We start from the raw sequence: 7,005 nt of genomic DNA, 5'->3' as shown, positions 1-7,005 counted from the left end.
TGACTGCTTCAGACCCAGAATAAGGTGACGAGATGAGTATCATAAGGCTAAATCAATGGCAAATAATTTTCTGTTCTGTCTTTTTTCAAAATGAGGCAGGAAAACAAATACATGATCACTGCAGCAGAGGGGCACATGTTCCATTCTGTGAGTAGCTAGGAAGAGAGTAGAGAAAAGTTGACCTCGGACAGGTCTTATCATGTTAATTTGTTTGGTCACTCCTGAAAAATAAAATAAAATTAAAGTCACTGTACACTGAGAGACCTTAAAGCTGAAAACCTGAATAGCACTTAATTTTTGTTGTTTTTGTTGCCAGCTCCTCCTGGATTCACCTTTCTGATTTGGCTGGTGATTTGTGCAGAGCTTTGAGGATTCCCAGAGTGGAGTCTTTCCTTGGCTATGTTTGGCTCTCAGTAAGGCAGGCCCATACTTCTTTCCCTCCTCTATGAAGAGGGCAATATACATTAAGATGAAAAATTACTTTCCAAAAGAAAGGGGTTAGATTGCTTCTTCAGAACTGTGGAGTTTTTTTTGGAATGTGTTACATACGGTGCTACAACAAAAAAGATGACTAGAAAATGTGTACATCACATGCTTTTAAAGACACTTGCACTTTGCTCACGTTACCTTAAAGGTTGTTCCCAAAGGTGCTAAGCCCCTAGGCCCAGTTGGTATCTCTGTGGAGAGGCAGAGAGAGGAAAAAAAAAAAAGAAAAAAAAAAAAAGACATGGTTGAGGGGGAGAGAGGAGAAACAGCCTTCCAGTTACATTTAGATCAGCCCTCAATTTAAAGGTCAGCTCCAGGCAGGCTGGCCTCAGAGGGAGTCAGGGTCAAGGGGAGGAGCAGCCGCAGGGCAGGGCTGGGTGTACTACATCTCATTCAGGTCAAGCATCCTTTGTGTACAGAGGTGCAACTCTTTGGTGCATTTCTGTGCTCGCTCTTCTGTGTGTTCCGAGTCCCCTTCGATAATCACCAACTTATGAACCACCTCCTCGTACTTCTGACCTGCCTCTTCTGCAATGTGCTTAGCTTCCTTGAGCTGGATTTCCTGGAGTTCCATCTGTTCTTCATCTTCTAAGGCTCAGTTTTCAATGACCTTCATCAGCAGGGTTCTCTGCCATTTCCAGTGTTTGCAGGGCAGTGGCTAAGCGCTCCTAGTTTGGTCCAGCTCCTCTTCAACCAGCTGGATCCGACGGTCCAAGGAGGCCACCTCAGCCTCAGCCTGTCCCCGGGCCCGCTTTCTTCTTCTACTTCCTGCTGGAGGCATTTGGCCCTCTCACCCACACCATTGGCCTGCTGCTGCAGAACCTGAATCTTGTACTTCACTGCCTCGATGGTGGTGGTCCCAACCATGGTGCCCACCCAGGTTTTGCTCACACTACAGTTCCTGCCTCCTTTGCTTGTCATAGCAGCCACTTCTCCCTGACATTCATTTTGGTCTTTTATTTCGCTCATGTCTTTTTAATGACCATTTTGCATTCTTTTTGTATGATGTTCTTGATGTCATCCACAAATTTTCTGGTCTTCAGTTATCAGTGTGTAATACATCAAATCTATTCTTGAATACTAGGAGAGCAAGGTGAATTCTCTAAATTCAGGTGAGCTATGTTCAAGATCATATTTTGGATCTCATGGACTTGTTTCCATTTTCTTCAGCTTGAACTTGCATATGAGCAATTGATGGTCTGTTCTACGTTGGCCCATGACCTGGTTTTGGTTAATGATATTGAGCTTTCCCACCATCTCTTCCCACAGATGTAGTCAATTTGATTCCTGTGTATTCCATCCATGTGTATAGTCACCTTTTATGTTGTTTAAAAAGGGTATTTGAAATGAAGAAGTCTTGCAAAATTCTATTATTCCATCTCCATCATCATTTTTATCATCAAGGCCTTATTTTCCAATAATACAAGTTGTTAAATGCCGTCGAGTTGGTTCTGACTCATTTATATATGTGTATACACACACACACACACACACACACATATATATATATAAATATATATATATATATATATATACACATAAGGAGTTCTGGTAGTGCTGTGGTTATGAGTTGAGCTGCTAACTTCAAGGTCAGCAGTTTGAAACTACCAGACATTCTGTGGTAGAAAGATGAGGCTTTCTGCTCCTGTAAAGATTTATAGCCTTGGAAACCCTATACAGGGTCTCTATGAGTCAGAACCGACTCCATGGCACACCACCAGCACAATACATATATATACATACACAAAGGACTATATGTATATATATATACTGGAGTCCTGGTGTGGCGCCGAGAGATAATGCTGGACGGTAAGGTCAATTTGAACTACAAGGTCAGTTGTTCAAGCTCACAAGCCACTCCTTGGAAACCTTATATATAGGGTTCTTATGAGTCAGAACTGACTCAATAGCACTTAACAGTAACAACAACATATATATATATATATATATATAAACTGTTGTTGTTGTTAAGTGCCTTCGAGTCGACCCATAGTGACCCTGAACAGGGTTTCCAAGGCTATAAATCTTTACGGGAGCAGAAAGGCTCATCTTTCTCCGCGGAACAGCTGATAGTTTCGAACTGCTGACCTTGAGATTAGCAGCCCAATTTGTAACTACTACGCTGAACTCCACATATATGAATATAAAGGATTCCTGGTGTGGCGCTGTAGGATAAGCCCTGGACCACAAGGTCAGCAGTTCATACCCACCAACATCTCCTTGGAAACCCTATACGGGGTCATTATGAGTCAGAACTGGATGACACTTAACAGCACAGCAACAATATGTGCTTATAAAGGCTTCACTGGTTCTGTATCTCTTGAGAAACTAACCTAAGACACCACCCCATCCTGTTCTCCCCTGTGTTAATCTGAATGGCCACCACCGCTGCTAGTCCTCCAAGTGTCCTGATCTCTGTTGGTACCTTGGTCCAGATGTCTGCATCCTTCCTTTAATTCAGCTGAAGTGAGGGTGGACTTTTTCTAAAGGAATGTTATTAGGGAATTCATGGGAAACCAAATCTAAACCAAGCAACCCAGACACAGGAGAGTGCTGAAATAATGCAATCATTATCTTAGTTTAATTAACATTCTGCCACCAAGTTGTTGGGTTGCTATTGCTTGCCAGGCCCCCAAACCTCCTATTTCTTTCTTCAGCCTGGTCTGGTGTAGTTTCCCAGAAAAGCTTTTACCAGCTGGTTGTTGAGTCCAGCTCCACTCTAGGGTAGGTTTAGTTTCTTTGCTCATGAAGAATGACAATGGCTCTGTCACATGCCTGAAGGACCAGTGGCCCCTGTACCTTCCATGGTCCAGGACTGCTTAGGAGCATCTTAAACGTTCCTCAGGTTTTTCCATTTAGCTCATGTTCAGGGCCAAGGTCATTGTTATACATTGAGCTGTGCCCTTCCCCCACTCCCATTCTGTGCAGAAGTACTAACCTCTGTTCCTGTAAATACTATCTGGCTTAAAAATAGGGATTTCTTTTGTTATGCTAACAAGGCCATACCGGTAAGGTAGATCCTAAACCTGATCATTTCTGAGTTAGAAAAGCAAGTAGACACAAAGACACACACAGGGAGAAGACAGATGTTATGTGAGAATTTGTCTACAGCTAAAGGACTCGATGGCACATAACAACAACAACAAAGGAATGCTAAGGATTGCCAATAGACACCAGACTCTAAGAGAAAGGCTTTCAGTTGAGGATCTGACTTGAACTTTTAGCTTCCGGGACTGTGAGATACTACATTCCGTTCTTTGAAATCACCGACTTGTGGTATTTTTTGTTATAGGGCCATTGGGTAACTAATATAGCCATTGACAGAGCTATCCCCCAATGCTGTCGCTGTTCTTGTTGTATAGTGTCAATTGATTGTGACTCATAGCCACCACATAGGACAGAGCAGAACTGCCCCTAGAATTCCCTGGGCTGTAATCTTTAATGGGAGCAGATCTCCAGGTCTTTTTCCTTTGGCACAGCTGGTGGGTTTCAGCCACCCACCTTGCTGTTAGTAGTTGAGGACTTAAATACTGTGCCACAAGGGCTTATTCATAACCCAATTGAGATCAGTAAATATATGTTCCTTTCATTTTCCAAGGTGTTCCAGGGGCCCCTCTGGGGACGTGATGTGGCAGAAGTCTGATCATGGTGGTTTTACAACCTCAGATACCTCATACATATGGTAATACCAGCCCACAAGTACTCAGACAAAAAGGGGAACAGCTAGAAGTTTCTCTCTGGATGCTTGTAGATTCCAATATTATGTGAGAGACTCTGTGCGAGCAAGAAGCAGAAGGACCCGAGGCAGGTGTCACTTCCAAGCTTAGAACTTGAGGGATAGGGAAGGAACATTGTTTTTAAACAGCTGAAAGCAAGATGAAGTAAAATTACAACAGTTTGACAGCATAATTTTAATAAGTTTTGTTTTTTTCCTGGCACAGAGATTCATCAAATCGTGGCTTCAAGCAATAGAGGGATGATAACGAAGGAAACAAGTGTTGAGACATAAGCCGTCACTGTGGTGGGCGACTCGAATGTAATTTGGTTGTGAGAGTTGTTCACACTATGGATAGTCCCAAATGCTTTACCAACTTAAATTAAAAAATGATTATTTAATGTATTCAGTTTTCCCCTCTACCCTTGAGAGAACAAACATTATGGCCTTCCAAATTTGTTGGGGGTGGAGTGGGAGATTAGATTCATAACTCTGCAAGGCCCTCTTCTCCCGCTCCTTTTAACTCCCACCCCTGGAGTCAGTGTAATACTCTGCCGCCTTTCTAGGTTGCAGTAGAAGCCATGGAGGGGTTAATCTATTCTGGGATGCTTCAGAGGAGGAGTGGAGGCTTCATGGATGGGAGGGGGGAAGGGAGAGGAGCAGCAGTGGCAGGTAGCAGCCTTTGGGGTCTTCATAGAGAGCTTGGGCATTCTAGGAATCTTGCAATTCATTCATTCATTGAATAATTCATTCATTAATGTGCTGTGCATCTGCCACATGCCAGGCTCTGGGTGCTGTCAGCACAAGTGAAAACAGGTGGCCCATTTTCTGTCTGCTAAAGGCCCCCCGTGCAATAGCCTAAACTGTTGGGGGACTCAGGAGAATGCAGGACTCATGAGAATGGTGCTTACCAAGGTGTTCCACTTAAGGGATTTCAAAATTCTGGGTGGCTGGCATTGTATTAAGTAGGTGACTAGTCCTTGTAACTCCCAGCCCTGTGACATTCCTCCACTGGCCAATCCTGTGAGTATGGGTTTCTGACAGTCAGTTTTAAGTGGAAGATAATATCTAACTTTACTTTTTAGCATCAATGACAGATGGTCTGAAAATCTTGACTATCTAAGTAACACCAAATAAGAATGACACACACGTTTGTGAAGGATTTCATACTTAGAGTTGTCAAATCATGTCAGTTTCCTACTGCTCCGGTATCTCTCCCATCCATCAATTCCCTCCTTTCCAGCTTTCTGTCCTAGCACAATCCCTCATTATCTCCTGCCTAAGATGATTGTGTCTACTTTCTTACTAGTTTCTCTGTCCCCATTCTCTCTGCCTTTGAAATGATCCCACATAATGCTGCCAGATTAATCTTCTTAAAGTAGAGCTCATATCACGTCATCTTCTGGCTCAGAAACACTTTGTGTCTCCTTCCTACTGTCTATTAAATTATGAGGACATTCTTTTGGCTTACCACATGGCAAGTCACTCACCTTGTGGCCACACTTTTCCTTCTAGCATTTTTTTCCTCACAGTTTAGCTTCACACACTTGGCCTTTCAGCCAGATTGGCTGCTCTCTGTTCCACACACTTGACCTGCACTTGTTTGCTTTTCTGCTTTTTCTCTTCCTAGTCCTTTGACCAGAATGCTTCTTCTTATGATCGTTGCCTGCTGGAATCTTAATCAACCGAATCAGTTGCAGTCAAGTTGATTTTGATTTATGTTGACTCCATGTGTTCAGAGTAGAAGTGCTTCCTAGGGTTTGCATGAGTGTGATCTTTGGAAGTAGATTTTTCTTCCCTATGGAGAGGTGCTCCCTAGGGTTTGCATGAGTGTGATCTTTGGAAGTAGATTTTTCTTCCCTATGGAGAGGTGCTCCCTAGGGTTTGCATGAGTGTGATCTTTGGAAGTAGATTTTTCACACTGGGTTTGAAACACCCAGTGTTTCAGTTAGTGATCAAGCACTTAACTCTCTGTGCCAGAAGAGTTACCACTGAAACTCTACCTCTCTGTTATGGATGATCTTAGTTATCTAGTGCTGCTTTAACAAAACCAGATAGCTGTAGATAGAGATCAACTGTAATACAAGTAGGTAACTTCAACAACTAGACATTTATTCTATCACAATTTAGAAGGCCAGAAGTTTGAATTAAGGGTGCCAACTCTAGTGGAAGATTTGTTGTGTAAGCTCCAGAGGAAGGTCCTTGTCTCTTTTTAAACATCTGTGGCCTGGTATTCCTTGGAAATCTCTATGTGTCTTGTTATCAATCTTTCCATGGACATGGTAGCACCAATCCCTCATTTTGAGCAGCAGCTGCAGCACTCGTGAATAGCAGCCCTATACTCTAGAACTGATTTGGTGAAGATCTGACTCTTTGAAACCTAGAGGGCTGTAGCCCCACCCTTTGACACCCAGCAGGTCATGAATCCATCCTTTGAGATTCCAGAAATTGTGGCCCAAGATTTGAACCTGAGGCAGCTTTGCTTCTTGTGCTTCTTGTCTCTTCAGCTTCTGCTTCCTGGTTCCTTGACCTCTCATCCCTTCATTCCCTCAGGCCTCCTGGGTCAGCCTTAAGGTACTTAACTAATGCTAACTGTTCTGCTGGGCTTTGGATAGGCTTGGTGCCTGTTATCCCTTCTTTCCTTCAAATTTCTCTCTTTTGTTATGGAAACGTCTACCTTGTTCTTGTTGCACCATTGTTCTTTAGAAGCAGAGCTTGTATCTATATTCACAGATGAAGAGGAATTTGCCCCATGATGGAATTTGAACTTGGAGTTGATTTAAGACTTTGGCAATGATATGATG

At 43.0% G+C, this 7,005-nt stretch overlaps 1 pseudogene; it reads right to left on the bottom strand.

Annotated features, from left to right (window-relative positions):
• Positions 1 to 868: 868 nt before the first annotated feature.
• LOC102836400 lies at positions 869 to 1,353 on the bottom strand (annotated as a pseudogene).
• Positions 1,354 to 7,005: the final 5,652 nt, after the last annotated feature.

This window comes from Chrysochloris asiatica, unplaced genomic scaffold (genome assembly GCF_000296735.1).
Source record: "Chrysochloris asiatica unplaced genomic scaffold, ChrAsi1.0 scaffold00022, whole genome shotgun sequence".
In the NCBI taxonomy this organism is placed as follows: domain Eukaryota; kingdom Metazoa; phylum Chordata; class Mammalia; order Afrosoricida; family Chrysochloridae; genus Chrysochloris; species Chrysochloris asiatica.
Note: the sequence above shows the minus strand (reverse complement) of the source record. Positions and strands in the feature narration are given on the sequence as shown.